Source organism: Aulostomus chinensis, chromosome 19 (genome assembly GCF_037954235.1).
Source record: "Aulostomus chinensis isolate RoL2024-O1b breed Wild chromosome 19, RoL_Achi_v1.0, whole genome shotgun sequence".
Lineage (NCBI taxonomy): Eukaryota > Metazoa > Chordata > Actinopteri > Syngnathiformes > Aulostomidae > Aulostomus > Aulostomus chinensis.
Window position 1 is genome coordinate 8454780 of NC_141338.1, and position 10663 is coordinate 8465442.

Consider the following 10663-nt stretch of genomic DNA (forward strand, 5'->3'; position numbering starts at 1 on the left):
ACACTTTTACCACCCAACATGTGTCCTTAGTTTCACGCTCAGACAATAAAGGCCAACAACTGTCCATCCATTTATGTGAGGGGGTGCAGCGCCGGCGCTCCGTCTGGGGACCTGCCTGGTTATGTTGTGTTACTCTTGTTTTGTCCCGGGTGGGAAATATCAGCTTTTTCAAGCAATGATATGCCACCTCAGAGCCCGACATAATGCCAGAGAGGTCAGAGTTCAAAGCTTTCAGGCAGAGCTGAGGCTTGCCCTGACTTGTCATTACAGATGTTGGCCTGCTGTGGGGTCTGTCTGCCTAGTAGGTGGTAAACTCGTAGAGAGGATTCCAAACAGCTAATATGATCCAAACTTTCCATCTATGAGTTGGTTCAGAGTAAGTTAATCACATTTAGAAGTTCTTATAATGTATTTTATGGAGTTACACTATGAGATAATTTGGATAAAGGAGGCATACATGCAGCCAAGGATGAGCTTTATGGTCCAGGGTGTCTGGGAGATCATTTAACAGAACAAATATAATGTATTATTCGTGAGCTTTATATGTCTGTGGTAAGTGACTTCTGTTTAAAAAGAGAACAAAACACAGTTTTAGTCATTAGAAATGGCAGCCAACACAAACGGGCTTACAGATAACTCTACTGAACTTGCCGTAGCTGCCTCAGCAACCCGAGCTCGATACTGTTTTTGTGACATATTTCTACAACTATTGTACAGAAATGCCATTAAATAGGTTTGATGATAAATGAATCCCCAGAAAAATAATCACATTACCAGCTTCACCTGTATTTAGAACTAGAAAATTATAATTTTAGCATTATAGCTAAAGCTAAAAGGGTCAACTTGCTACAATTCCCGACTGTGACTGTGAGCTCCACAGAGCAGATGGTGGGATTTTAACTCTTAGTTTTGTTAAATTAATGGAATATTTTTTATACATATCCTTTAGAAAGTGATTATGGGATTTCATCATAGCATTTCATTCTGAAATCATTACTGAGCCGTAATTAGTCCACAGTTTAAGAGGCTGACATGGACTTGTGGTGATGGCAAAATTACAGGTAATCACTGATGATGGTGGTATTAGTTACATTCAGGTGTGTCAGTAATCCCTAACGTCATCTTGTATAACTCCAGGTCCTCAGTATTATATATATTTCCAATACTAGTTTGAGTTAGTGCTGGAAAATGTACGCAGATAAAATGTAACTTGTAAGTTTCCATTCCAAACTAATTTGCATGGTTTATGCTCCAGCTAAGATTTGATGTGCATTCATTGCAAGATCTCTCCCTTCAAAGTGACTAGTAACTGAGGGGTTCACATATATATATATATATATATATATATATATATATATATATATATATATATATATATATATATATATATATTTAGTGGAGTTAAAAAGTGCAAAATTACTTCATTTTATTCTTATGTTTGAGGCAGACAAATTGCAGAAATGTATGGCAAGTTGGTTACATCATCAATAAGAGACAAAAAGAGTGTGAGGCTTTGCAGAATCTCATGATGAAACTGACAAAATTGTTGTTTTTTTTAATCTGTTTTCTATACCACTTATACATTGAGGGTTTGGGGGCGGGGGGGGGGGGGGGATCTGGAGCTTATCCCAGCTGACATTGGAAGAGAGCCGGGGTTCCTCCTGGACAGGTCGTCAGTCAGTCACAGGGCCATCAGGAGCAATTAGGGGCTCAGTATCTTGCTCAAGGATACTTCAACATGGTCACCAGGGGAAATGAAGATCAAACCAGCAACCCTTCAGTTGCTAGACAGCCACGCTACCTCCGAGCCATGCTGCACCCCTGGTTTTTATTACTGTAAATTAATTTGGAATATGATGTCATGATTTTGGAAACACATAATGGTTGAATTTCAAATTTTTTTATCCGTGCATTTCATGTGTATTTTCGTTCTCATTGAAATCTCTCTCCCACTTCTCCCACTAAACGCGCGTGCCCCCCCCCCCCCCCACACACACACACACACTGTAAGGTCCGATCTGAACTCTGATGTCCCTCACTAATGTATCCACCTCTTCCTCCATCACTGGGAAAGTAAAAGAGGGACACTGATGAGTGAGTGCACAAGGCAACGGTGACCTCGAATGATGGATGTAATCATTCTACAGCAAAATGAATATATTTATTGTAAGTAATTTATTTGTGGATTAATCATACTCAATGTTGGACAATATCAGACAAGCAGCCTGCCATTAGTATCACCGGGGTCAGCTGTTTAAAAGCTAGCATTTGTCAATGTGACACGATTAGATGTCATTATTGCTGAACTGGCTGGGATTCGGGAAATTAGAAAAACAATCCAGTGGGAGATTCATACAAATCCCACATTTTGTTGGTGACAGTTTTTTGTTTTTGTTTTTTTTAATTTTGCACATATACAACACAATGTTTGCAGGGTCACTTTTCGGACTTAAGCAGATGCAAAATGATGTTTTTATTTTCTTTTTTCTTCTCTACAGTGAAAATGGTTGCATTGGGAAGCATCTCTAAATAGTCCAAGACAAAAAAGTTGGAAGCCCCCATGGCTGAGGTCATGTTTTTTTTGTTGTTGTCTTCACCATTGATGGAAGGGTGGGTCTCAACCTTATTGATAAGAGATGGCCTGGCACACGCCTGCCTGCCGGTCCTAATCCCACAGTCTCAGACTCATGACCCACTTTCTTGGAGGAGTGGGATGGAGCAGCGGCCTCTAACCCAGGAGGAGCCTCCAAACGCAGGGTGGAGGGATGGAGGAACCCCCCCCCCCACACACACACACACACACACACACACAAGCAGGACAAAGGAAAAGACTCTTGTAAAGTCTCCTGAAAGCCAAATAAGAGGTCCAGGGACAGTAATGCCTCAAACTGATGCTCTTATCATTCAGTTTAATGAATAATTTAGAGAACTTGCCACTTGTGTTCCCTCTTTCTTGATATCACCTGTTGTTGTAAGTTAAGACTTTTTATAAAAAGGTTTTTTGCAAATATTTGACTTACCAAAGTGTAATTTTATGCCGATGATATTCTATTTTATTGGAGGATCTAAAATTTAAATGGAAGGAAATGTGACAAATATGCAACATTTATAGGTTTGGCCCTCCTGTCGGATGAATAATGCTTCATTTTGGACTTCTGAATGTTCCTGATAATGTAAATGCATTGCTTTTGTTTCCTCAATCAGGAAACTGTGACCAACAATAATGGGCATAGATCTGAACCATTTCCTAATTAAACCACTGAATTAAGTAGAGATCAGCCTCTAATACAAAGGAAATCAAAAGAACAGCTTCTCTATTATTGTGTCTTATCCCTTGAAAACATAGTGACCGACATCATGGCACGAGCCACATGCAAATAGGTCAACAAATGCTGCATTGAATTATTAGATCATATCACCACTGCGCATCTAATTTTTTTATTAACAACCATCCGCCCCCTCCTAGCCCCCTCTTTGTTGTTGAAAACATCTCCCCACACACATCACAATACATGACGCTCTTACTTCTCTCTGTGTCTTAATCCCTGGCAGACTTTAAGTGTCTGGCATTGGGGCAAAATCCCAAACTGGAGAGGAGCGTGTTTGGAGACCTAATCCCCTTACCCATAGACTCGAGTTGCCCCCAATTCACCTCTCCCAAAGTAGGCCAAGAACAAGGAGCCACAACAGAGAGGCAAGCAGCTTCATGAGACTTGGTATTATCATGCTGCCAGCCAGCCAGACACACATACACAGACGGACGAATGGACAGATGATGGCTATAAGCTGATATACGGTATAGTACACTATAGACACTCCCAGATGCTAAACTGACCATACACACACTTCTCTTGGTTCTCTCTCTCTCCTTACAATATGTGTAACACGCATATTTCATCTCCGGTCTTCTTCAACCTCCTCTGTCCCATTTTTACACCCAGCCGGTGGAGAGTAACACAGCGTTTCTCCTGCTTGGATAATAACTTTCTATTGAAGAACTGCAGCTCAACGGGTGATAACACCCTGTTAACACTATGGCATGAATAGATGAGTATAAGCTGTGAACACAAATCAATAATTTCCTCAGTCACGAGACCATATGCTGGTTTTAGCAACTTGCAAGCTTGTGCTGGTGAACATGATGTATGATGGCTAGTAAAATACGCAGTCTCAGTGAAAACACTTTGCTAGCAGCATGTTTATCTTTATATGGGATTATTGCACGCGTTATTTTGATATTTGTGGCCTCATAATTGTCCTGACGTGCAATCACCTTCATGTACTTTAAAATATTTACTGTAACAGTAAATTTAATAAACAGGCATGGCAACTTCTTCCCTTAACAGAATGATCTTGGATAAAATAAGTGACCTCGATCCCTTGAAACCACTAGGCGTGGTGGTGGCAAATGGAAATTTATTAGGGTCCTCTTTGGTGGAAGGCACACAAATTCCCAATGTCATGTGAAGGGCAGAGGTTACTGTTGTTCAAACATGAGAAAGTCTGTTGGTGTGGTGGCTGCTAGCGTCAAGCACCAGACTTTACAGGACCGTTCAAATTCTGCTTTTGCATCCAGGTAAACCTCTGTATTCTGTTTTATATGGAATTTGTTTTGTTTTTTTTGGCAATACACATATAAAGATGTATACTGAGCATGCTCTAATAGTGGAGCACATACACAAAAGACTTGTGTTGACGGAGACAGCTACTTCTTGTTAGCAACTTCTGCTCATTTGAATGTGTGTAAATAACTTCATTGTGCATTTATTTTCGAACTCCTCAAATGCTATCAGACCAAATGGATCAAATCCTGATTTGGGGGGGTTTGTGCAATACTTAAAAAAAAAAAAAAAAAATCATTCAATCACTCACAATCATGATGTTGGTTTCATTAAATGACAATTAAATACAGTTTTCAAGCAATTTAGATTTATCTACCACTGTCCACATAGCACAAATATTCTGTTCCATATGTCCACCACAAAATGTTCCTAAAGGCATTCGATTGGTCTTGCTACTAAGGTGCTGGTGTGTATCGTAAAGCTGCAGTTGACAGTTACGTGATTTTCTGGAAACACCACAAATATCTGGATAAAATCAGACACACACAGAAAGGTCTGAGGAGAAGTCTCAGCTCAAGTTGGACTCTCCGATTTTAAGGCTCATCCATCGCACTCCCCCTCCCCTCCCTTCTTCTCTTCTCACAGCTCCCACTTCCGGATAAGATTAGATCTGATTTTTCCATTATGCAAATTGTTTTTTCCTTCTCAGCCCTCTGTGATCAATTAGTGTAATTGAGAGATTGCTTTAATTTCTACCAAACCCCAAAGAAATAGTCAGGCTTTAGTGGTGCATTACAATAAACTACATATTGTCCTGCTTTTGAAAATCAGGCAACATAGTGATTGATAGGTCATCGCCTGGAGAGACAGTTCTGAATTTTCTCATAAAAAGGATCATCTGCATTGTGTTAAATATCTAAGGTAATGATCATTTAACTTTTGAAAGAGTTAACGACTTTTTCTCACTGTCAAAAGCTACAATTGATGCACGATTCATTTATGTCAAGTTGAAATAATGAATAGTAATGCATACGCAACTCTATACTTTAAAAGAACACCATTGGGAACTGTGGTAAATATTGTATATGTAATAGTTGACATTTACTCTTGGGTCGTTCTTGGAGGAGTTCAAGATTTGACCTGCTGGGACTTGGAAATAAATTATCGAGGACACAGATTGAAGGCAGTCATCAGAGTGAGGTCAAGTAGTTAATCTATGTATGTATATACATTTTGATAATGCCAAGATTTACATATTTAACAGACTACATATGCTGAGGGGCCTATTTGGCACCTACTGTAATCTGCTTTTGTCATCTTGCACAGGGCACCAGACTTACTGGCCTTGAGAGAAACATTGTTGGTGTTCTGCAAACCGCATTTAACTACACGTGTGTTGCTTGCAGTTTTAAAATGAGCTTTCTCCTTATTAATAGCGATCCAGTGAGCTGCAAAGGCAGAAACTTTTCTAACGCTTCAATTAAAAATTCTCTTCTCTGACTGAAATAAAGGAAGATTAGAATCATATGAACATGTTATTTTTTCACCTCTGAGCAAGTATTCTTCATTCATCCTGCATGTATCAGCCCACTGCTCTCCATTCCAACTGTTTATTGTCTCATTTGTATTTCCAGTTATAAAAAGGCTATTTCATCTAGTGAACATGTAAAAGGTGCTGCCCCGTTTTTGCCTCATTCATCCTTTCACACTTATGTATAGTTGAGCCTATCTTACCAGGTGCCAAGTTACTCGTCATTAAGGTTCAGTGTCTTGCTCAAGGACTCATCGACACAGTCTCTTTGGAAAGCGGAGATTGAACCAACCGCACCTCAGTTACAAGACAGTCACTTTAACCCCACATGCAAAGAAAGTAAAATTTCAAGTGGCTTTTAATAATTGTTGATTATGACCAACACATAAGTCCAGACTCTGCCTGACAATCACTTCCAAATGAAGGCAACATCTTTGCTGGTCATTTGTCCCACATCCATACGAAAGGATACTTCCCAACACCTACCAACAATAGCTTAACCTAGATCTGAATCCAGGGTTCTGAATTATTCAAGCTCAGGTGAAAGAATATCCAGACTATGTTGTACGGTGCATCCATATCAAAAGCAGTGAGGGGTTGTTTCTGTTTGCTGGCTGTGCTGGTACCGTGTTACTGGTATAATCAGTGCTTAAGCAGATGGAGCTGTGTTAAGATGGCAAGGATGTTGCTACCTTCGGATTATCAGCCCGACCCGCCAGCGTGATGACTACTGCTGCTGCTGCTGCTGCTGCTGCTGCTGGGTCACTCTAAGACAACAACAGAACAGATTTCAAATATCATACTGACTCAATAACACACACAGGGCCAGAAAATTCTCATGCATCAACTAAAGGGCTTACAAATATTAAACTAAACCATAAAAAAAACCCTGCATATTTTGCCTTTATGAACAATGATAAAACAAGAACAACATAGAATTCCCCACCAAAATGCAGCAATATCCAAATGCAATATGCTAAATTTTAGATACTCCTACAATCTTTTGAAAAACATTTAAAGAGTACCTAATATGTGCAGGCAGATGGTTTTGTTTTTGTAAAATGGGCTGGCTCACAAAAGAGAAACAAATTTAAGTTGCTCAGTTTAAATCTAAAATCAGCTTACCTCAATCTCATTTTGCTTTTGTTGCTCCTTGTTGTCTATAATGAGCTAGTGCTGCTGATATATGGCTTTAGGATTAGGGCAGAAAATGAAAATGTAAAACAAGAGAGCAGGAGAAAATAGATTTATTCGAGAAAGGAGTGGGGGGAAGGAGTTGGTAGGCAAAGCTTATTATTAAAAAAATGACAATCTATTAAAATGAGAGGTTTCAAATGAAGTAATACACTGGCTTTGTGTGTGTGTGTGTGTTAGCGTGTGTGTATATATGTGTATATATTTGTACATATACAGTATGTATGTGTGTGTGCATGTGTGTGTATAAATAAATTCATACTTATGTGTTTGTGTGTGTGTCTGCATGCATATGTTTTATGTTTCAAGATAGTTGTATTATATAATTTACTCATTCCACATGAATGACTGATGATGATTCTCTGAGCTTATCAGAAATATTAACATTTATTCTTTCTTATTCTCTGTTACTTGGTTGTCTTATTTGTGTTACTACATGGGATCTTTGCACTCATTGTACATTTAATACACGTGACTGCTTATGTGCATCAGTGACCCGTATGCATACGAGGGGTAAAAGCATTTATTCAGGTTTTTGACCTTCATTATGTATGAAAACTATTTATTCCATGTAGCAAAAAATGAATCAAAAGATGTTTATTCTGAGTTGATATAAAATGAAACACAATTACCCATTTAAAAGATCATGATTAGGTCTCAAAATGTTACAAGAATGACAAATGAACTGCTTGTAAGTTTCTAATTCTCTTTAGGAGGAACTGGTTGTGTCTACCCTGTGGTTCACCAATGCTAGCTAATGCTGCCCTCCTGTGGTCAAACTTAGGTAATGTGTGATCAAAATCTTAATTTGCTACTAAACATTATTGTGACATGACACTAATATGTAGTATTGAATATACAGAATGAATTGCTCAACATCTTTTTGAAATACTAAAAAAAAAATATATATAATATTATTACATGAACAGTAAAAAAAATTTTCCACATGACAAATATACTAGTGAATATTTGTCCATCCTTCCCATCCATTTTCTTCCACTTATTCCTATTGGGGGGGGGGGGGGGGGGGAGCGGGGCGGGGCTGGAGCCTAGTGAATATTAGTGACATATACAATTAGACTGAAATGAGGTAGTATATAACAGATGGAGGGATGACATTCTATCCATGCAAAAGCAACCTTCAACGTCATGTTCATTTGATGAATCTATGGAATGAAATTGAAAAAATACTGTATACTTGAAAAGGAAAACTAAATGGCATATTTTTCACATCATAAAGTGTTAAAACAGAGGAGCAAATGGTTATATTCCTGTAGCAGTGGAGAACAGGGGGTTTATTTTGCCTTCATATAAAAATACAGCCCCTTTTATGGGAGGCCGTCTAAAAACACTAGATATTATAAAGTGGGGGAAATTAAAAGTAGTTTATCCAAAAGACTATCAACAGGCCTGTCGTAGGCTGAACAGAAGGTCAGTGACATGCAGGTAGCTTTTGAAAAGAGGTGGTCATGGTAATTATTTTGTCAAGATGAATTCATATAAATTTGATTGACAAAACATTAGAAACATCTCCCAGAGGAGAGTGAAAGTCAACCTTGTAGTAGAGCACAAGAACTCTGACCTAATGTGTGGTCAAACGATGTACCCTCACTGAGATGACTATGCTGAGACGTATCCATACTGAGATGTAACCTCACTGTAAGCACACAGAGAAGTAACCTCATTGGAACCATGCTGAGAAATAATTTCACTGAGGCGTAACCTCACTGTAACCACACTGAGATGTAACCTCACTGTAACCACGCTGAGTTTTAACCTCACAGAAACCCCACTGAGATGTAACCATGCTGAGAAGTAATCTCGTTCAGATGTAATCTCACTGTAACCATGCTGAGAAGTAACCTCATTGAGATGTAACCTCACTGTAACCACTCTGAGATGTAACCTCGCTGGGATGTAACATTTCTGAGATGTAACATTGCTGCGATGCCATGCTGAGCTGTAAGCTCACTGTAACCACGTTGAGAATTAACCTTGCTAAGATGTGACCTCACTGAGATGTAACCTTGTTATACCATGCTGAGATGTTACCTCACTGAAAAGTAACCTCACTCAGAATGAACCTTGCTGAGATGTAACCTTGCTGTAACCAAGCTGAGATGAAACCATGCTGACATGTAAGCTAGCTGTTGATGCAACCCGACTGTAACCACACTGAGACGTAACCTCACTGTAACCATGCTGAGATGTAAACTCACTGTAACCATGCTTATAAATAACTTCACTTAGATGTAACTTCACTGTAACCACGCTGAGTTGTAACCTCACTGATACCCAACCAAGTTATAACCACACTGAAATGTAACCATGCTGAAAATTCACCTCGTTGGGATGTAACCTCACTGTAACCACGCTGAGATGTAGCCTTGCTGTAGAAACACTGTAACCACACTAAGATGGAACCTCGCTGTAACCATGTTGAATTGTAACCTCGAAGAGATGTAGCCTCGCTGTAAATACACTGTAACGACACTGTAACCACACTAAGATGTAACTCTGCTGTAACCTTGTTGAAATGTAATCTTGCAGAGATGTAACTTCACTGGGATGTAACATTGTAGACATGTAACTTCTCTGTAAACACGCTGATATGTAACCACGCTGATATGTTACCTTGTCGGGATGTAACTTCTATGTAAGCACGCAGAGATGTAACCTCTCTGTGACCATGCTGAGACATAATCTTGCTGATATGTAACCTCACTGTAACCATGCTGAGAATTAACCTCGTTGAGGTGTAACCTCACTATAACCATGCTGAGATGTAACCTCACTGTAACGACACTGTAACAACACTGAGATGTAACTGCATTTAAGGACACTGTAATGACACTGTCACGACACTGAAATGTAACCTTGTTGTAACCGTGTTCAAATGTATCCTTTCAGAGATGTAACCTCGCAGAGATGTAACCTTGCTGAGATGTAAAATTGCTGAGGAACTGCAGGGTACTTCAAGGCAGAAATGCTGCAGCATTTTCATTGGTTTTGACAAAAGTGCAGCAACAAACAATGAGTTTACAAGGCATTGTAGAGTACACAGCACTCCTCTGAGGACAGCTTAATAGATCCTGTGTTGTGTCACTCTGGAACCTCAGATCAATCCTGGATATTCCATCGTCCATCGTCATCTTCCGCTTATTCCTACACATTAAGGGTCGCGGGGGGGCTGGAGCCTATCCCAGCGTCAACGGGCGAGAGGCGGGGTACACCCTGGACAGGTCGCCAGTCCTCCTGGATATTAATATTACAATTTTAAATTAATATTTGAATGAAAATCTATTTTCCACATTGTGCAGAAGTTTTCTTCCTCATAGCTTTCACGAAATTAGCTCGAAGTACTCAGTATCAGATG